The following is a 22,793-nucleotide window of genomic DNA, read 5'->3' as shown; positions in this document are numbered from 1 at the left end:
CTTGAAAAAGTACAATAATGTTTGAATTATGGAATTTTTCTTTCCTGTATCTCAGAGTATATTTTTTGAGCTAGAACGTAATGCCAACTTTGAAAACCTTCTGACAGGTTGTATGACAGATTCTGACAGGTTCTGACAGATTATATGGGGAGTTTTTTGTTTTCCCAGTGTCCTGGTTTAGGGCAAATTTGGGCAAGAACCTCTGAATGGAGTCCCTCAAGAAAGCAAATTCAAGCAGCCCCTCCCCCAACTAGTTAGGGAAAAGATTTCCTTAGAGAAAAGTGGAAAAAACCTGTTTATTTAACAGAAATTTAATAATATTAAATAACAAAATGTCTTGCTGTTCAAAGAGATGGTACATTCAGAAAAGTCCTTGGAGTGTAGCTCAGCTTACTCAGTCTCTTATCAGTCCCTCCAGTGCTGGAGTGCTGAGGCCCAGGCCTCGATGGACCACAGACATGAGCTCCCGGTGTTTGTCTGGGTTTTCAGTCCAGATAAGGTTTGAACAGATCCCAGGAAAAAGAAAAAAAACAGTCTGGGGAAGTTCCCTGCCTTAGCTAGCCAAAAAACTAGCAGCAAAGGAGAGCTCTGTCCCACTGTCTGTCCATGCTGCAGACAACACAGTCTGAAGCAGGATGTGGGGGACTGAGGGCTCTTTCTTATCATGCTTACGTGCTTCTTCTTCCCCCTCCCTTTGCTCTCAGAGCCGGTCTTAAAGGTGTAGAACTTACTATGTAACATAAACAAGGTGACTGGGGATACAAGCAAAGTCACAAAGTCACCCCATGACACCCAGTGATTTTGCAAGGATAATATTTTTTTCCTCTTTATTCCATCACAAAAGCACTCAAGGAAGATCAAACTACCTTCAGGTCTTCAGGATGTGGGAAGTTTCCTTTCCTTCTTGAAAGGAGCAAGGGAACATTACATTTCAATACCCACTCTTAACTTACTCTTAAGTAATTTGGTGGTAGAGAATGACATTGATGCAAACCTACAGAGGCCACATTAAAAGAACTGGGGAAAGAATACTATCGCTTTTGGGGGAAAAACCCGGAATAAGTAGTCTTGTGTTGAAAACAGAAGAGAAGGTAAGGAAATTGCCTGACTACATTCCATCTATTTTTAGGAGACAAGCGCTCTCACCTTGCATGTGCCTGGTATCACCTATCAAGGAATTGGCCTGGAGTAAAAAAGAGGGGAGTCCCCTTTTTAAGAGGAGAGCCTTGCACAGTGTTTTAATTTCTGTGGAGAGTGGAAGGACAGAAAGAATTCCCCATAATATATCAGGGAAAGGCTGGAGAAATAATGGGAAACCTCAGAGGAGCAGTGCTACAAGAATAGCAGGAGTGTGGTTCCAGTGTCAAAAAAAACAAACACATGGAAGAAAGATGATGTACTGGCCTCAAACCTGTCCAGGAAGCAATTACTGTGTTTCTACCCTGTTAAGGTGGCTCATGGGATGGCTTAGCAAAACACTGTAATCAGTCTGGGCTGCAGTGAAGGAAGGAAGCAGGAGCTTGAGGCTATGAGTTTTCATGCTCAAAAGTTTAGATGAAATTCAGATGAGAGTGCTGAAGGAATAAAATTATAGTCTTCATTCCAGTTGAGTATGGCCTGAATTAAAATTCTTCAGCGTTTTATGATATTGAACAGCCTTGCACAGTGTGAATAGGTATATGGTACAATTTTGTAGTCTGAGAAGCTGTCAGAAAAAGCAAAACTTTCATCTGTTAAGTTCCTTTATTATTAATTTCAGTTTAAAAAAAAACCAAGAAACTTCCAAGCTTCATTATGTATTATGTATTATAGTGTAAATACCAGCTATGATATCTGGTAGGATTGCATTCCATTTTGGCATTTTGCTAGACTCTTGCTTGCTGAAGCTCCTTGTGAGCTGTTCTTTCTGTGATGAGACAGAAGTGCTAAAATATGCAAGAACATCAAGAACAGCAGTGACAGCCTGAACCCTATGAGAATATTGATCAAGCCACAATTCACTGTTGTGCTTTACATTAGCTGATTTTTCAGAAAGTCAGAAAATGTTCAAAAAAACCATGAGGTACTGGGATGCCTTTAGAAGTCTGTTTCAGGCCAGGAATGTTGCAGCATAGAGCTTCATGGTGTGAACTGTAGTCTGCAAATGGATAAAAGCAGAAGTGGAGAGAGAATGTCATTATGCACTGGAATATTGACTGGTAGGACAGCAACCTTTTAAACTAAGTGAACAAGAGCAGGAAAAAGAATATGTTAAATGCAGAATAATTTGTTTCTGCCTTATCTCAGTGATTTAAAGTTTTGAATGTGAATTGTGGTGAACATCTTCCAATTTTTATGAAGAAATATTAGAGGATATCAAGTTAGTTACAGCTAGTAACAAATAGTTACAGCTCCAAGCAACTGACTGTATGCAAGATTTTTACCTATCCATCTATAATAATGCTTTCTATAAAATTTAGATATTTTTATTTTTATAAGCCTTTCAATATTTAGCTGATTTTTTTTCAGAATTAGACTTGGTAAAGAGGTAGTTGAAAAGAACATTGAAGAAAGAAATACTGATGGCTGTCTCAGTAAAAATGGTAGATAAACCTTAATGTAAATAGTGGTCATCCTATCGATTTAATAACTTTGAAGTAGAACTGCAAACCTCGAGTAAAAAAAAAGAATTCACCATTCCCATGAGCAGAGGGATATAATGAACTGTAAAGACTGCTCCAATCCATACATATTGTGAGACACATACATGTTTCAGAGATGATGAAGATAGTTTCAGAGATGATGAAGATAGCTTCACAGATATTAGTTTTAACATTTCAGAGAGGCTTTTAGAAGGCTGGAGTACCCAGTTCTCCTAGAAACACAGAGTCATTTAGGTTGGAAAATACCTCCCATATAATTTAGTTCCAACCATTAACCCACTGCCAAGTCCACACTAAACCATGCCCCTGAGTGCCCTGTGTTTAAATAGCTCCAGGGACGGTTATGCCACCGTAGCCCTGGTCAGCCTGTTCCAGTGCTTGACAACCCTCTACATGAAGAAATTTCCCCTAATATCCAAACTAAACCTCCCCTGGTGCAACTCGAGACTATTTCCTATTGTTCTGTGGCTTTTTCTTTAGGAGAAGAGCCTGATGCCAACTGCTACACTTTCCTCTTGGTCATTGTAGAGAGCAGCAAGGTCATCCCTGAGCCTCCGTTTCTAGAGGCCAAGGCCCCCCCAGCTCCCTCCGCTGCTCCTCATCAATTCCATTCACTTCTCTGGACTCATTCCAGCAGCAAAATGTCATTCTTCTTGTAAGAGGCCCAAAACTGAATACTGAGTGTGAGGCGCAGCTGTTTTTGAATATTTGAATGTTTTTATCTGCCTTCCATTTTCACTTGGCCACTAGTGCATTTGGAATGATTTCTTCTGCCTTCTTAGGTCTAGGTTCTAAGAAACATGGGGAGAAAAAAAAAATTCTTATTCTTAGATACTCTTGTAATATAATGTATACTTTGTATGATTAACTGCAGAGTCATCCAAGATATTAATCAGTATTGAAATTGCTACTGCAGTAATTGTAACTTTTCTATCTGGCCTCAAAAAGAGGTATATTTTTAAATGCATATAAATGTTGTCATTTTCCCTACTTTAATGATTTAGGCTTCCAGTTAACAGGAAGAATGACATTGGTTTTAATATTACAGGACCTGGACTTCAGAAAAATAAAGCTGTGACACTATTTTGCTGTAAAACCTCCAATCAGCTGCTTGCATTCTTGTCTCCTGTGGAGTTGATTAATTTAGAACTTCAGCCAGAAGGTAAGACATTTTTTGGAATTAAAAGATTGCCTCAGGTAGCCAATTTTCCAGGGAAAAAAAACATAACTTGTTTTGTCTGCTTGAAAAATATTATTTTTCTTATGTCAGACTTGCTTATGTCAGGAGAAATAATTTTGGGGGGCACTATTTTTTGTATTTATTTGACAGTGAGCTGAAGGAGGAAGGCAGAAACCTTATGACAGCAGCTAATGCTTCATACTAATTTATATAAATATTGCCAGGAAAAAAAAAAAGCAGAAGTATATGTGTTAATCAGAGAGGACATGAGCACCCAAGGTATCTTTTAAAGACAATTTAGAAAAAACAAACCCAAAACAATAGGTATCTGCACTGTTCTCACAAGTGAAAAGTTTTCTTGTATCTTTGATCTGGGAAGTCTGTTTAATCCTCATATGATGTGAAAAGGTAGTAATTCTGACTGACCAACTGGCAGAGGTTTAAATTTCTTGCAGAGTGAGGGTCAGCAATGCTGCTTGCTGGGGCAATTCTACACAGCAAGTGACCATTCTGATTAAAGCTTCCTTTTGGACTGAATATTTTCTCTGATTGGAAGACTGAATCTGTCTTTAATCACCCAGAAAAGATGACATCAGCAGGATCCTATAAACTGGGTGAAGGATTAAATGTCCACTATCAAAATGCAAGCCTAATTCTAAAGTTGGAAAAGGCCACCTTTAATTCTTTGATCAGCATTAGTTAATACGAACCCTAACTACATGCTATAGCTGAAGAAAAAAAATCTTTATTAGAATATGTGTTGCATTCTGGGGTCACAGGATCATGTCCAGGGAGGCTACAGTTACCAGCTACCGGCATGGGACTCCAATGAGATGGACTTCTGCTCAGGAAACCATTTATTGAACACAGGAACAAACTCAGGTTAGATCCAGAGACAGAGAGTGCCAAACAGAGGCAGGGTGATGGGTTTTATGGGACAGAACCAGGGTGGAGTTTAAGGTTGGGGTCTAATAGGGACAGAGCAAAGGAGAAACCCCAGGGGCTCAAACCCAATCAGAACCCCTGGGCTGCCACCCCACGAGGGTCTGGGGTGGGACAATTCTTTCTGAGCTCACAGGGCCTCATAAATATGTGCTATATACAGTGAGGTTTTAAAAAAATTATTTATTTAGCAGACAGCTGCTTTCTCAAAGAATTTTTTCTGGAGCAATTTTTTGGAAGAAGCTTTTCTGCACTTTGTTTTGGATGACACTGAACACTTACCTCTGTACGAATTATTGGGATACCTCTGTAGTAACACATTACGGTTAGATTTATAGTTGTTGTAGGAATGAGGAAGTTAGGTAACTTACAGAATATATCCACAGAAATCCTACTCATGTTTTCATTATGTAAAAATGAGGCAGTCCAAAAAGGAAGAAACCTCCAAGCAAAACATTCCATTAAACCATATCTAACTCATTAGAAGATTCTGGGTAGCTATCACAGGGGAAAGGCTGATGTTAAGAATTTAAAAGCCTGCTTAAATGCATACAACAAGGCAGACGGCATATGCTAGACCGCTTAGTTTGAAACTATAAGGACTAAAAGGTGATTGGAAAATTCACTTCTCTGGGAAACAAAAGATGGTAGTGAAAAGTTCTCTAAATGCATCAAAAGCAGTAAGTCATACAGGAAACAAGTGAGGAGATGACAGGAGGAAAAGATGTCAGAGGTGCTTGAGTGATGAGACTGACAGACTTGGTGAATTTCTTGTTTCATTTTTATTGCTGAATATGTTGGGGAAAGTCTCTTGCACACAATTAATTATCTGTACCTGAGGGATCTGACAACAGGTTATCAAAACAATGGGGAATGATTTATTTATAATTAATTGAGAGTAGAGGGTACTCGAAAGGCTCTTTAATTTAAAAATGTGAGGGAAGAAAAACTGCATGAAATCTCAGTCCAAGGATACTGCATGAAATCTCAGTCCAAGGATATTGGATTGATCTTTTCTTTTTTTCCTCTTAAACATTGAATCAATCAATTTGTGTCAAAAACAGATTATTGAGGGAATTGACATATTTTAAGACAGGGGCAAATTCTCTTCTGAAAAAATGTGTTCCAACCACACATGAGTTACTGCACTTGGAGCAGGGGCACATCAGGCTGCCCTTTAGAACTGAGGTGATGCCAGGCTTAGTTGTCTTGCAGTGTCCCTTTGACCTCTTGGTTAGGAACATGTTTAAGAATTTTATAGATGGAGCTGTTAAAGCACATCTGGACAGTTCAGGAATACCTGTCTGCAGCCACCACCCTTGCAGGATATGATACGGAAACATTCTCACTTTGTGTAGTGGATTATGAAAATAAGTCCTATTTGTTCCTAAGTGCTTCTTAAAACTAAAAATAGACTTGGTGTAAGATACCTGTAAGTAATCAATAGTCTAGAGGAGCTATAGTTTGGCAGTTCTCACATATGGAGAGTTGTTACTCTCATGGATGTCTGGTTTTAAAATTTAAATTTTTTAAAGCTTAAAAATTAATTTTTCTCATAAGTTTCTATCATATTATTAATGTCAGGTATAATATTCTTTGGAACATGACAAATTAAACTAGTTACACTGAATATTTTGTCTCATGTCAGACTGAACGGCTTGAATTATTTCCAGCATCCCAAGGTTTTATTTGCAGTTATTGCCTTGGGCTCTGGAAATGGATGAAGGTGCAGGAAATATTCTTGAGAGAGAAGTTACTAATTATTATTACACAAAGTGGATGAAACGTCTGTGTTCAAACACCTACCTGTGTTGAAAGTTGGTCCATAATTCATAATGGTTTGTAATGTTCTTGATTACCTTCTAAGAGATGTTTGTGGGTTGAAACGTATTTCCTATTGGCCTGGACCTTGGATTGGTGAAACTCTCTTACTGGAGATTGAATTTCTGTATTATTTTCCTCCCTCCCTCCCTCCCTGAGGCAGAAAGATTTAAGACTGCAAGAGGCCATTACAGTGTTTAGCCTGATCTTAATATAACATCCAGTGTATCCACATGAGATCCATAATCTCTTGTTGGAACTGCATGTTCAACTGAACTGCATCTTTAACCATTATGCTGTTATGCCTTCTTTTTTCACTTCACTGTCACTAGGCATATTAAAACAGAGATACTGAAATTATTTTAATTTCCAGTTGAAAACCCTGTTTTTATTTAAAATATGACTTTGCTTTTTATAATAGAAAAAGCTAAAATTCACATTTGCCAGAGCTTCCCTAAACAGCAGTGCAGAGAGTTCAGACTTCCCTAAACAAAACATTGGCCTGCATTACAAGCTTCCAATCTTTTTCAAGTCCTAAGCTGCAGCCATAGACTGAAGAGGGCTGCACATGGTCTGGTTTACTTAAAAACGTTTCTTTGACTTACTGTGCTTGTGTTTATGTAGAAAAGCAGGATGCATCCAAAAGTTTGCTATATGGTAGTGCACTCTGACATATTAAAAGGGTAGAAGTGGGCTTCTGTATCACCCATGTTCAAAAACTCCCTGTATTATGTGAAAACTACTGTCACAGCATAGTTAAAAACAAAGTTCTGATCACTTCTCATGCAGTAATTACTTCCAGGTTCACATTTCCTTATTGCTGAGAAGCAGCTATATTTTAATGAACATTTATTTTGTGAAATCATTTCCTAGTGCTAGTCTAAATTTGGACTGAATAATTATAGATGAAAACAAACATCTGATATGTTGACTGTAATGATTCGAAAAGATGTTTTTTTGTTAACATACATCTTCCTAAAAAAAAAGAAAATAGTAGAACACAAAAGCTGTGCTGTTCTATGCTGCCAAAAGTATGAAAATTGACAGTTTTGCTATTTATTTTGGTTTAGTATGTTTCATGAATTAAGATTTTAATTCACTCCCCCTTCCATTATGTCCCCACTCCTCACTTCATATTAGCAGTCACAGTGTACCACCACCTATCAGCTGTTTTATCTTGCTAAAATGATACAAAATAGATAAATTCTTCTGGAACAAATGGCACATGCATTATACCTGTGCTCTGCAATAACAGTGTGCGTATTATCCACATAGCTTATTTTGAATTCTTGTTTTCCTCTTACCCCAGTGGTTCCAGTTCTGCATCACGAAGCTAACTTCATCTCAAATTCAGTGTTTAAAAATTATGCAATCAACTCTCAAGCAGGGTTTCAGAACTAAGTAGTAAAATTAGAAAGTACACAAAGCATAATTCATAAACATAAATGCATTCCTTGCTTGGATATTAAACCTCTGGAGTACCTGTGTCTGTATTCTGTGAAAATAAACTATTTCTCAAGACCAAAACCTAGTAAATTTCTGTAGTATGCTATGGTTCCTGGGGGCAAACTAAATTCCATGGGATGTGGCAGTTGCTATGGTAACAAGCATTATTTGTGACTGCTTGATATAAAAACTTCATAAGGGTTTTTTTTTTTTCCTTCTTTCCTCCTTTTTCATTCTCTTCTCCTTGCCTAAAAACGACATGGGAAGTGTCATTTAATTTCCACACATTTTTTACAGCAAAACATGATGAGCGTTCAACCCCTACTTTAACTAATAGAAGGAGAGAGGCTTTCACAGATAGAGCCTCATTTATATCTGCAAGATATTTTGAATTTTAGAAGAGCACACTGGACTTTTCCAAGCTTTTCTGTGGCAATAAATTTTGCTGTTGCTGACAGCACAAGTGCTTTAAGCAGAATAAAATTAGTTGGGAAACACTGAGTGCTGTCATCTTGCTTCTTGTAATTCAGTCTGAATTCATAGGGATCCAAGGCAAAGAACAGCATTTGCAAAAAGAGAATAAAGCTGTGTTGGTTAAACAGAGCCTAGTTTTTCGTGGGGATAGGGGAAACAGAGCTGGCTTCTGTGAGAAGTTGTTGGAAGCTTCACCGTGTCCGGCAGAGTCAACCCTCGGTGGCTCTGAAGATGGCCATGCTGCTGGCCAAAGCCGGGCCAGCGAGAGAGGTTGGCCATGCCTCTGTGATGACATACCTAAGAAAGAAAAAACTTGAGCACAGTCCTTCTGATGCGTGGGGAAGCGCTGTGGCTGGGGCCATGCAGACTTTGCCGGCCTGGCCGCCTTTGCCTGGCCATGCTGAGGGCACAGGGGCAGCGGCGGCTCCAAGAGAGCCGCTGGATGCAGCCGGAGCTGCGGGGACCAGGCGGGCGGCAGCCAGGGGCACGATGAGCCATTCCCCGACGTGGAGCCCGGCCAGGATCAACCTTGCAGTGCTGCTAAACCCTCTGAGAACCTCTCAGTTAAGAGAACTCGAGAACAGACGAACCGGCTGACATCAATTCTCTCCCGAGTCAAAGAGAAGGAAAAGGTGAGGCGAACAAGGCGACACCACGGTCGGTGGAAGGATGGAGGGCCAGAAGGTGCTTCCGACGTCGGAGCTGAGATTCTTCTACAAGCCCTGATGAGGACTATAATACAAAAAACTTTTTCCCTGTAATTCATGGAGTGAATGAATTACATACATGAATTACAAGGGAGCAGAGGTCCACTTGCAGCCTGTGAGAAAAGGTGTTCACACCGGAGTGCGTGGATGCTGGAAAGCTGTAATGTAGTGGGAAACTTGAAGAGAGAGAGAGAGAAGATAGAGAATCCTTGCTTCCAAACAAGAACAATTCATCCCTAAAAAACTACACTCCATGGACTAAAATGACCCACGCCATGTAATTCAAGAAGACTGCTTTGCCCATGGGAGGGACTCATGTTACAGCATGTTGGACAGGACTTCTATTCTTGGAAATTAGAACCACCTTGGAGAAGTTCACAGAGGACTGTCTCCCGTGGGGTGAACCCCACAGCATAGCAGAATATCTTCTCCCTATGCAAAATGAAGAAAGATTTCCAGTGAAAAACTGACCAAATCTCCCATGTCCTGTCTCTTTGCACTCTTGGTGGAAAGAAGGGAGGGGCTGGAGGGGGAAAAAGGTGTTCTAAAGGTTTCTTTTAGTCTCATTATCCTCTTAATTCTGTTAATAAAACTTTTTCTGTATACCTCTTAAGTCTGAGCCTGTTTTGCCTTTAGCATTTTATCCTTATCTCAGCTCATGAGCCCTTCAATTTTTCTTTCCACCTTTTCTACTCAACTATATCAGAGAAGATTGAGTGAATGTTTGGTTGGTTGGTTTATTTGTGTGTGCTTGGCTTTTAGCCAGTGTCAAACCATGCAAAGCCATAAACATTTCATGGATTTTTATTTATTTATTTATTTATTTATTTATGCATTACCAGTTATGGCAAGAATACAATGTTTTTCTTATTTATAGCAGAAAGAAGAGAGGACAGTGTGATAAATTAGATTCTAATTTTTTTCTCCCATTTGACATCTTGTTGTTATTATTTTTAAACACAATTGTAAATGTATTCCACTTAAAAGCGTAACACCTATTTCCAATCCTTTTCATAAAATTTGTGCTCTCTAAAGCCTTTTTTAAAAAAAACAACAACAATTTATTTTTGACTTTGAAACTGATAGAAATGAGAACATTTGATATTATTTTATTGCCAAATCATCCTTTTTTGGTGTTTTTTTATAAAAATAAATTTGGAGGAAAGTTAAAAGTAAAAGTCTACTATTTTCAGTGCAGCCTCAGCAACCAAACCTAATTGATTTCACAAGAAACTGCTATTTGTACTACTTAGATGAAAATTAAGTGTCACAGTGATTTCTTTAAATAATTTGAAAAATAATTGCTTTGCTTTCAGTAATTTTTTTTTTGGAAAACCAAAGCTGTTTGAAACTGGGTACCAGCATTTAAAATGTGTGTGAATTTAGCCATTACTTCTGAATGCAAATGCTCTTTTATTGTAGATACGAATATTTGCTGCTCTTACTGAAACCAGCAAGTCTGAATACAAAGCATGGGTGCAAATTAGGAGATTTTAGGAATTCTTGTCTGTAAATGATAATTGACTTAAGCTGAAAAGATGATCCCAAACCCACTTACTGGAGGTACACTTTCTGTTGCTTTTAGGCATGGTGGTTGATGCTTGTTAGAACAGAAGAAAAAATTATTTTAGCAGTCTGAAAAAAAGTGGTAATTTCCTTTAGCAATTTTCCAAACTATTTACAAGCTCATTCTGAATTGTCTAAAGAGTTTTTAATGAATCATAAAATCAAAGAATATGCTGAGTTGGAAGGGACCCACCAGGATCATGGAGTCCAACTCCTGGGTCTGCACAGGACCCCACAAAGAGTCACACCACAGGCCTGAGACCATTGTCCAAACCCTTTTTGAATTCAGGCTTGATGCTGTGAGCACTGCCCTCAGGAGCCTGTTACAGTGCCCAACCACCTTCTGGGGGAAGAACCTTTTTCTAATGCTCAACTTAAACCTCCCCTGATACAACTTCAGACTGTCCTCTTGGGTCTTGTCTGTGGTCACCATGAAGACATTGCTAAAAGTGATATCTTGCAAAGATGGAATAAGTTCTCTGTTTTCACCCAGTAACAAGTTCCTGAAGAGTGCAGTGTTTGCAAGCACATGTTATCTTATAAGATCAGAATCTGAATTTCAAACTCTTCAAGACTGAACCTGTTTCTCAATGCCATATTTAAGTGACACTGGTAATCCTGTAAATAAAAAAATCCTGGTGTCATAGCACCAAACAGAAATTAAATTAATATAAAAGGCACCTTGGACTTTTTGTATGGTAGAGTTTATGAGAAGATGTAGAGTTATGATTGAAGTAGCCCCCCTTTGTCCCTCCCGAAGTAATCCGGGCTAGCTATGTCGAGGGGAGGGCAGGGGGGCTCTTCACGACCAAGATAAAGACCAAAGGGCTGCTTTTCCCTCCAGGATAACATCAGATGTTTATTCAGGCTGGGATCCGGGAGGAAAAAGAGAAGGAGGAAACATTTCCTGGACCCTTTCAAACCTCAGGAGAGGGGCGGGGAGACATGTAACACCAACCAGTGGGATAACATTGCAGGGACAGGGAGGGAAAGGGAAAAACACGTCACAGCTGCAGGGAGGGTTTACACAGAAACTAAGGAATGCCCAGGAATGTGCACTACCACATATGATGACATTTCTCTCTTTTCTTTACATGTTGCTTCAGTTGTGGCAGTTTAAAATCACATTGCTTTAGAATATCTAAAATACAGGAAAATTTAAGTCATAACTTGGGAGCAATGAAATGTAAAGGGGTTGTTAGACATAAGCTGAAATGTTTTTCCTGGGAACTGAATTTGGTGTAGTGAAGGCTTAACAGTACCTGATACAAATATTTTTCTTTTCTTAAAACAATGGAGGGATAGATGGGGAACCAAATGCCATGGCCAGGCTGGGCAGTAGGACGTCAACTATTGTGACATTTCACTATCAGAGCTGAATGCTCAACCTTCTCTGTCACCTGTTCAGTCTAGAAAGCAGGAGGATTCGAGAAACATTCAAGTAAGATAAATTCTATTTTGATTGATAAGATGTGAAGAGAAGTTGTTTCCATATCGGTACCTAAATTATTTTGGCCTGTATATGAAAAACTTGACTTTTTTTAAAAAAAAGCAAATATGGCTTCTCTTCTCAGTTGTAGCATCTCTCTTTTTATTTATTTTTTTAGACAAGGAGAATTTATAACCACAAACAGAATTAAAATCCTTGTACGGTAAGAATTGAGTTAAAATAAAAATTGACAAAAGGAATTATTTCATCTTATAATACTTGACACTCTCCAATATCACACTCACTTTTTAGATTATTTCTCTGACAAATTATTATTTGACTGTTGTGTAATTATCTGCTCACGGTGTTACAGTGCTTCTATGGGTACATTGCATAAAATGGCATATTCAAACTTCTTCTTCCACAACCAGTCATCTGCAAGACCATTGCTAATGTGGCTGCTTCAATTTAGCCTTTATTCCAGCCTAAATATCACCACTATATTTAGGTTAGTTATGTCTCCAAAGCTAGACTTCCCTATATAACTGTAACTTGCATTTCCTGCTAATTAACTGATAATTGCATCTTTCCGGAATAATAAATACTTTAGGATTAAGTCTGAAAAGTAAGGGTTTTTTTGATCAGGATGTAGTTGTTCCTTATAACTAGGAAGAAGGTCATGTTGAAAAACTGGTTTGCTGCAGGCCTTTGTCATGAAAAGGAAACACATTATTATTATTCAACAAAGATCTTTGAATTAGTCCCTCTACTATCTGCTAATGTGTAAAATATCAGCTGCCACATTCCGCTTTGTGGTCAAAGGCTGAGGACCTGCAGCACAGTCAGTCATGTCTTCTGGCTGTGTGTGCCACATGGCAGGAGTCTGGATGAGCCTTCAGATTTTGGCAGGAATCAGAAAACAGAATGGGTGTTGCGCTCTGCCCCATCAGTGCGTGTGCTCTGGTTCAGTTCTCTGTGGGGCAGGGAAGTGTTGATGGTGTGCTGGAAAACTGGCACCACCACAGGTTTTCATGTCATCTGGATAGGAAAATGAAGTGTAAAATAGGAAGCAGGAAATCTGCCAGAGGAAAGGTAGTTTGTTTTCCTGGGACCAGGGAGTCCTTGTGCAGAAGGCAGAACAATAGCAACAGTGAGGAAGGAGGTGAAGGAGGAACTTCTAGGATAGAGCCAATTCTATAATGCAAGCACATCTGGAACATAGGTGTGAACAACATAAAGGACTGTTAGGAAGGGCAGGAGGGCAGAAGTGGATAATGCCTAACAGGAAGAAGCATCCAGAGTTCATGGCATGTGAGTGAGAACCAAGTGGAGTCCCAGCTTTGAGCCCCAGCAGGGGGCTTGCCATTTGGGAACAGCGGAAGATTTTTAAAAAACAGAAGGAAGTGTTTCTAGAAACTATAGAAATTATAGAAAAATGAGAAAGGAAAGAAAGGGAAAAACAGAGCCTTCTGGAGATATTTGGTGAACCTGAGTTTGAGATGGGCACAAAGCACATAGGTCCCTGGTTTGCATCAATGTGACATGTGGGTGTGGGCTGCAGGCAGAACCATAGCAAGGTAAATAACAATGAATGCCATCTAAATAGCTGGGTTCAGACATGCAGTGGCTTTAGGTGGGAAGTCAGGAACTGCTTAAAATAGTATCTTCAGAAATTTTATGTGTTTGTATCAAAAAATCTTTTAGCATTTACTATGATATGGGGTAAGGCATTAAATCAACATAAAGCTTTTTAACAGATTTTTATTTCCTTAATGCCTGTAAATGTTTAGATAGGGAATTGTCTTTTTCCATTAGGATTCTAAGAACAGAGGTTGTCCTATCTGATTTAATTAAAGTCCAGTGGAGCAGCTAATGAGATGAAGAGTTGAAATATAGTCTTTAGGGCATATTCTCATATTTTGAAGAGAAAACTGAGTGTGAGATTCATTGTATTGTGTACTCTGGATATATATCACTTCCTGTAGCATCCATTTACAGGACTGATCTTTATTTACCTTTCACAGCCCAGACAAAGATAAAATATTGCTTGAATTAAATATTAACCTTGGATAATTTTGCTTAAAGGTTTTATTAACATTTAAACATTTTATAAATTAAATACTGAACTCTTAAAATGAAAAATAGAAATCTAAGGCCTTTTTTTCAATTTCACTTTTGAATCAAAACAACAGAAATGCCAATGAATTTTTGATATTCATTTAAAGTTAAATTCACAAACTTTGGAATTTAGAAGTTTGGTTGAAAAATGTTTCTGCAGGTCAGCTGCAAAAACTCCTATACACTAGGATTTTTTTCATTAATCTGTTAATAAATTGACCTGTGGTCATATACCTTTCTGTGCTCAGATTACTCTTTCCTATGTTCTTTCTTTTATGTACATTAGAAATGGAAAAAAAATAATGAAAAACAGAAATAGTCAAAAAATATGTTTCCTTTGGACTTATATGATTTTTCTTTTCCTGTTGATACAGGTATGTCCTTAAAACCTTTTAAAAACAGTTGAGATGACTAGCATAAATCTATATGAGACTTGAAGAGTGTGGAGCCCACATATATTTGTATCATCTTTTTATTGCTTCCAACTGACATCATTTGGATCTCAGAAGAAGTAGCAGAGGAAAAGGATTTGGCAAAAATCACTCTCTTTCTGGGTGTAATGCATGACAGAAGTCTGCCTGGGAAGGATAATTACAACCTGTCCAGACCCCCAAGTAGAATGTTTTTATGAAGTATTTGAGAATTAAATGTGAATACAATATGAAGGATCTATTTTATATGCATTCCAAATATAATAGGTACAAAGCCCAAGGATATATCCATATGAAGTATTGATTTCCTCAGAACGTAATCCCTTCACCCCTGGATTGAATTCCTATCTATCCAGCTTGTGCTAATTGACTCTGCCTACAGCTATTCAAGCAATTAATAAGATAAATTTCATGCAAACATATGGTCTTGTATGTCTCCTTCACTCATAAGAATAAACAGATAATGAAGGAAGAAATAAAATTTCTGCAGAGAGGAATGGAAGGCTTTATAAAACCTGCATAACTCTCATAGTACCTGAATGGTAGGTAAATGTCAGGGCTATAGGGTATGTATTTACAGTCTTCATAACTGAAATATTTTCTCTTTTGTTCAAAAATAGAAGAAATATTGAGCTATGGATTGAACATCTTGTTCCTCCTTCAGAGGCTTGCTTTCAATGCTGTTCCATTATTGTCTGCACAAGTAGCCAATACCCATCCACTGCAATGACTCATTCATATTGCAGTTTAGTATCTCTGATCCTTCAGGCATGAATATATTTGTTCATTACACTTCTACTGCTGTTTCTCCACACTGAGCAGCATTTCACAATTACAAGAGGTCCGTCAAACAGGCTGTACTGACTAACAGTAGCATATCTCAAGTCACTATTCAGGATTCATACCTACAGGAGTAAGCACTGTATTCTGAATACTGCTGTTTAGCTTTGATCAGGACCTATATTTAATTTATTTCAGTTTCCTATACTTCCTGAGAATAAACAAAGCTTTAAGTACATGATAAATAAGCTTTGCATGAGGCATATTTATAAACCAGCAGGGTTGCTAATGTTTATGGTCCTTTTTCATGATTTTGTATATATATTAAATATATATATATACATACTCTATGCATTTATATTCTTTATATTAACTGCAGCAAATTCAGCTTCTTGGAAAATTAAATACTATGCCAAAATAGAAATTAACATACAATAATATAAGATCACTTACAATGTAGGTAGAAATTGTGACCTATTTTAACTTCTTAAAGTAGTACTATGAGAAAATTACTGAAGTTTATAGGTCTGCTTGTTAGAGAGGCCAAATGCCTGCAGGTCCTGTTGATTCCTCCTGGGATGGATATTCAGCACTCCTGTAAACCTGACTAAGTGTTTGCCACAGAAACCTTTAAAATAGTCTTATTTGGCAAGAACGTGAATATGAGAAAAGCACTGGTCATCAGCTCAGTATATTCCAAAAGCAAACAATCTGGTATTAGGTAATGGCCTCCTATGATTCTGCAAGAGGTGTTAATAAACAAACACTACTTCTTCCAAACCTCTGCTGTTATCACTGATGATGCTGTTGCACAAATATGTTCTGGTATGATAAGGGGACATGTAAATTGAAGATCTTTTTTGAAACAGGCAGTCTTCAGTGTTTCCCTGTTTCAATTTTGTTTTCATACATGCTGCTTGCCTCATGCATTTAAAAAAAAATAAATTAAGATTAACTTATTTAAATTATGTGTATATTGCTAGTAAAGCAAAGTTGTAAAGAAAATACTGTCTGAAATTTTAATCAGAATGTATTAAAAGTATGTCAGTTTAAGTATATGTTGTGTCTGATTTAAGGACCAAAAAAATCTATTCTGTATTTCTGGGTCATGTATACAAGATATAGTGCATTGAACTAGGTTATGCTACCCCGTGCTTCAGTGGAAAGGAAATTTTGGATTTGCTACCACAGTATAGACAGGGGGAAACCTCCAGTATCTTTTATCTATACAAATGGCTACAAATCCAAATCTAAGGTGAGACACTGGCTAAGCTAGGCAGAACTCATTACATTTGCAGAGAGGGTGACATTTGAACAGGACACGTAACAGAGGCCTGGTTTCAATACATTGTGGAAATGTTCCCTGCCTTCCACGTTTGGGATATGATTACAGAGATTTTTTTTTCCACATTTCCAGTAATTACTTATGTGGTTGCCAGAATGGTAAGTGAAGTCTGCACTCAAACTTTCCTTGGGAAAGTGTACAGGAACATCCTAGCCCTATTGTATGAGCTCAGATGCATGGATCATGAGTCTCAAGAAACATTTGGAAGCTGGGGAATGCTCTGTGCATTTTGAACTGTACACAAAGGATCGGTGCTTATGGCCTAGTTTCACTCTCACCTTCTTGTGGCTGCTATTTGTCCTGCAGGACGCCAACAAACTGAAGGCTAACTAAGAATGTTCCCTGATATCCAGTCTAATTTTTCTGGTTGCAAGATGGAAAGTAACATGTTGCCTATCATCAGAGTGCATAGCATGGCTTTCTTGAAGTTCACTAACTTGTTTTTTTCTTCAAAGTGAAGTTCAGATCTACTGTTTTCTGTCACTTTTAAGGGAAGGTATCTACCTACCCCTTTATATACCTGTTAAGGTATATAAATAGCTGAATATATAAAAACTCCATTGGCTTTATGGTGAAATGTATTTGGTATAAAATTTTAGAGATCAAGAAAAGCTTTCTCATCACATGACTGATGTAGAAACCCTTTTCACTCCTCTTTCTGTTTACTTCTTTAGAGGGGTTAATCTTGTGTTTAACCCTCAAAGGGAGAGACAGACACCAAAAAAAACCACCATACCAACTCTTTGGTTTGAGAGAGACCTCAGGGAATTGAGGTAGCACTACAGATAATCTGTAGATCTGAGATATTACAGTTAAGTTTTGTTGATGATTGCTGAGGTAAATATTGAATGTATGCATACATGATTTAAGGATATGAATGACTGGCAATAATGCTTCTCTGCAGAGCAGGTCAGATGCTTTTACCAGGCTCGTTGACAACAGCTTTCTGCAACAAATGGTTTGCTCTGTAACACATAACCTGCTGTCATCTTCATGTGTTGACAATGACACTCCAAGGTCATATGGAAGATGAAAGAAGAATTCAAATATTTGCTGGCTGAGGCACTGTGTAAGCTAACCTATTTAGGTTAAATAGGTTTCAGTTTTAATGATTGTTTTTCCAGACCTGTTGTACAGAGGAAGGTTTGAAGAGACTTTCTAGGTTACTAGTTTTTCAGGTTTTAGTGGTACCCACTATTAGAAAAACATGACAGTTTGCCTCAAGCAAAGGGAATCTGTCAAAACGCAATGTTTCTCTCCCCCACCACTGCTGAAACTTCTAAAGATGTCTGTGCTGTGCGTACAGTTATAATGAGTTAAAATGTTATTTGTTGGCTTTGCATTTCTGCTAGTCTCACTTCCTCAGTCTGCATGATGTAGCAGCTTTGCTGAGAGACTTTAAGTCTAAGTGTAAGTGTAGCCTAAGTGTAAGTGTCTAAGTGTAGTCTAGCCTACACTACCACTTTCTTGTGTGTCTTCACTGGCATCATACCTCACTGTCTTGCTGTACTCCAAAAATTCCTCATCTACTACTGTTTTCCTTCTCTTCCCTGGTCTGTTTCTACTCATCATGCTCCTTCCTTTTTATGTCCTCTGTCTCTCTACAGTCTCTGGCCAGGGCTTTTTCTTTTGCAGTCCCTTTGGCCTGGATAGCTGCTTGTATCTGTCAAATCCTAATCATCTGAAGCCCTTAAAATTAATTTTCTTCAAGGAACTGTTCTGATTTATTTGCTCTGCCTGTAGTCTCTGTTCTCAGTTTGTTTGGGTTTTCTTCCTTTCCCTTTTCTATTGGATCCAATGTGCAGAGGCAACAGGAGGCACAGATTAATACCTTAATCTGGGTTTGTGAATCTGTTGTGCATTACTGAAGGCTGTAGCATTGTCACAGTGCCTTTTCTACTCTTAGTCCACCAAAGATGCAAAGCTGTTAAAACTCCAGTTCTTATTTCACACTCTTGGCTCAGACAGTTTCATCAGCTGGACAGCAAAGCCGCTACAAGACACGTATTTGCAGCACTCCTTTCAAGTGGCTGTTTGACTAAAAAGAGATTAGGGAGAAATGTACTGCTTTAAGCCTGGCTATAATGAAGTTGATACATGAAGTCCACAAATGATTGCTTCTCCATCACACTTTCTTGCTTGTACTTACTGCTCACAGGGCCAGAGCAGTTTGTTGTTCCCTTACTGAGGCACTGAAGGCAAAAGTGGTGGAGATGCTGCTCAGGTCAGAAGACTGGAAACTTGAAGCTGATTTGCTGAAAGACATCTTACCACATCTGAAAGATACCTTAGCTTCTTTGCATAGCCCTTAGCAAATCCTTTGTGCTCTTTGAGGCTGACAGACTGTTGTTTGCTTTAATGATTATAAAGCCTGTGTTGCAGTTTCACTCTCAGAGCTGAGTGTGAGGTTTTATGTACACAGTATGTGTTCAGACAGTGTGCAATCCTTTTGAGACTGGTTCTCTAGAATTGTTCACTTTGTTTATACCACCAGGAATTTTAATGTGTAGCTGAGTTTAGCTGCTTTGGCTGCATGAGGTTATTTGTTTCTGTCTTGCAGTCTGCATTTACATTAGTAACACATAATGTTACTCTGCTTGCTCTCTATCATACATTGTTTAGGTACCATAACTGACTTGAAGGCTTTTTCATCTCTGACGTGAATCCTTTTCCTGAAGCTTAAGAGAAGAATGTTAGAGGCTGCTGGTTAGAATTTCTGCAAAAAAAAAATCCATAGAGGTGCTTTATTTGTTTAGGAATAAATGATTTTACAGTGTGATTTAGTGCTTATTGCTTCCTAGTTCTCTGTTACAGGAGAAAAAGTAATAGGAACAATGTTTATGTGGAGGGGAAAGAATCAGCAGAAGTAGTATGTCTCTTTGCACAGTTAAAACAACAGCAACAAAAACCTACCCCAGAGGGTAATGCAGAAAAAAGTGCGGTTTTAGTGAATATCATGGGGTCAGAAAAAGTATGACCATATTGTGAATAGTGAATCTGAGGAAAAAAACCCTGGAGGCATGAGATTGTTTCACAGCTAATTAGTCAAGTCACACTGTGTTTTCCCACTCTGCACTTCCTTAGTGTGAGAGACTTTTGCAAGCATTAAAATGTTAAATAAACTATTAAATTATCAAAATTCTGTTGGTTATGAATAACATCAATAAATCAATTTGAGAAAGAAATTGCTCCTCCTGTTAGCCTGTTTGAGAGTCCCTTTAATGTTTTAGGACACCTTTTATACTTTGTTGAGGTGAGCAGAGGCATATAGGAAAATGCTGTAATACCTCCAACAGGTCATTTCTTATGTGAAATGCTTTCAAACTTCTCTTCATGTGATCTTGATTAGTTGCAGTGCATCATTTATCACCACTGAATACTCCTTCAGTGACAAACCCCTGTGCATACCCTTATTTTTCCTCCTACTATGCTATCCCCTCAGTTGTTTAGAGTGCCAAACTGGCATTCATACAAAAGCATTGAACCCTAGAAATTTTGGTTCAGAGAGGGGCAACTGGGTAGACAGAAGTGCTTATTGTCCCTATGCAGCTTCAGTCTAGTTGCTGTATCAGTGGACAAACAAAGACTCAGCATAAATATCTATACATATCCACAGCGTGCATCTTCTTTTTCATCGCAGTGCCACTTAGAGATTTTTCTTCTGGAAGAGTTTTTCTTTCTTTGTTTCTTCTTTTTTATTTCTAGATGCAGCAACTCAAACTTTTAAAGGAAACCACCATTCTTTCTGTTAACAGGAAGTATATTTTGCATACATGATGGCTATAGTGCACTGCATGGGGAAGTTTGCAAACTTTCATTTAATATCAGCAGGGGCTTAGATGTCCCAGACTGTTAAGCCTCTGATAATTTGGTGCAAAACCTGCATGTGCAACACACCACAATTGACACATACCTGAATGTGCTTGTCACCTTATAGCCCAACCACAGCACTGCACACACCCAGCCACTCTCTTCTGGGGCTCTGAGCCAGCTTGTCTGGAGCAGCCTGGGGGTCAGCATGGCAGCATGCTGTGCAGTGTGGACCCACAGGCTTGTCTGCACATTTAACAGGTTTTGCATATTTATTTTTACCACTGGAGTTGAGGAATCACTGCTTCCTCAGAGCTGATACTTGGCTATTCTTAATGCATCACAGTCAGTTTAACTCTTAGGAGGCAGCTCTGAGTAGTAAGTTCCAAGCTAATATACTGATAGGAAAGAACTTGCATTTTGTGGTTACTAGTACAATACACATAATAATATAATATACATGATATACATAATATAATATACATAATTTATATTTATTTATATTTATATTTATATCTATATTTATATTTATATTTATATTATTTATATTTACATTTACATTTACATTTACATTTACATTTATATTTATATTTATATTTATATTTATATTTATATTTATAAGAAAAAATTTCACAGCTCGAGATTATGGCAGATAAAAATAGAAAAATATTTTATGTCATTGCTAAGGGGACCTGAAACTAACACTGTTATGTAAAAAACAATACAATATCTGTTTTATTCTACCAACTAAAACCCAAGAAATTAGAAGAAAGGCCAATGACATGGAAACATTACTTTTTAAATTCTATTTTTTATTCTTTGCCTCTGATCTGAAGTCTCTGAAGTTGGAACTGTGATCCTGACAGATCTCAGTAGCTGATAACAAGTATTGAGGTTTCATCTCCAAACCTGATGTCATAGTAAGTTCCCTATGGAAGCTACATAGTACCCTGTAAAAAAGGATATACAGCTGCTATTCATCTGTACACTGCTCTTATCTGAATGCCAGAGCATGCTTTTAAAAGTCTTCAAGAGTAGACTTTTCTTCTCATTGATTCTAGCAATGGATTGTTATCTCAGCAAATCAGGACTTAGAGCTCTCTGTAAGGGATCTGCATGAGCTACCTCTTCTGTCAGTTTGTTAAGGAGTAAACAACTGCACATTTATTTGTGTGTCTGTGAGGACAAGAGGGTCCCCCTCCATGCACTTGTTGAGAATCCTTGATTCAAATCAAGATCCTTGATGCATTTTCCTGGTTTTGATGCAGAGACATGACTGTTCTAACTTTTTTTAAAGCATTGAATATATCCTGTGGGATTATCTTGCTTGCACTGCCATGCTGTGGGTGGAACTCCTTCAAATCCACACTTGCAATCAGCTCAAAGCATCAGTCCTGTCCTATTTCTTACATTTATTCCCACAGATTGTCCTTGGAATGATTTTTAAAAGCATCTGGCCATATTCTCTATTCTGTTGTTACAACTTGTTGATGATACAGGATTATGCTGTAGTTGTCTTGCAATCATGATGAAATTGGCAATGACTTAGTGATGGAACAGAGTAACTGCAGATGAGGAGGCTTTGCAGCAGTGAACATGCCCTGAATGCATGGTACAGAGTGACTGTTGCAGATACATGTAAACTTCTTTTTTTGCTAGCACAGGTATTTACCTTGTTTTTTTCTAGCATTATAGTGAGCTCAATTTCACAGGGATTATGTGTACTTCTTATTTCCAATTCCAGTTTGTATTGTGCCTGGTAAAATAAAGTTAGGATTAGATTTCCCTGCCCCTACTGTATCTACTGTGATTCACTCTGAGAATCCCTTTTTCCATGGGATTATCAGTCACCGTGTGTACTGCTGCTCTTCATTTAGATACTCGTAACTACTTATGTCGATTTTCTTCTTCTTCTACATTTACACTATAGCATTTACTAATATTATTTTAGCTTTCATGCTGTCTCCTTGACAGTGGATTATAATAAGGGTATTGTTGTCTAGGGCTGCTTCTTAAATTCTTGCAGACTGAGATTGAAAATTTGCTTTCTGGCGTTTCTCATTGCTTCAATCCTTTCCTTCATCAGATTACTTTGCTAATTA

General features: G+C 38.1%; 1 long non-coding RNA gene across 1 annotated transcript in view; it reads left to right on the top strand.

Moving 5' to 3' along the window:
* The first annotated feature begins 3,690 nt into the window (after positions 1-3,690).
* The window catches only part of LOC147648104 (uncharacterized), a 61,170-nt gene continuing 42,067 nt past the window's right edge, over positions 3,691-22,793 (top strand). Inside the window, exon 1 of the long non-coding RNA XR_015280754.1 lies at positions 3,691-3,804. This is a non-coding gene — a long non-coding RNA (uncharacterized LOC147648104). The remainder of the gene's footprint in view (positions 3,805-22,793) is intronic.

The sequence above is a fragment of the Cyanistes caeruleus genome, chromosome Z, assembly GCF_971803275.1.
Source record: "Cyanistes caeruleus chromosome Z, bCyaCae1.hap1.1, whole genome shotgun sequence".
Lineage (NCBI taxonomy): Eukaryota > Metazoa > Chordata > Aves > Passeriformes > Paridae > Cyanistes > Cyanistes caeruleus.
Note: the sequence above shows the minus strand (reverse complement) of the source record. Positions and strands in the feature narration are given on the sequence as shown.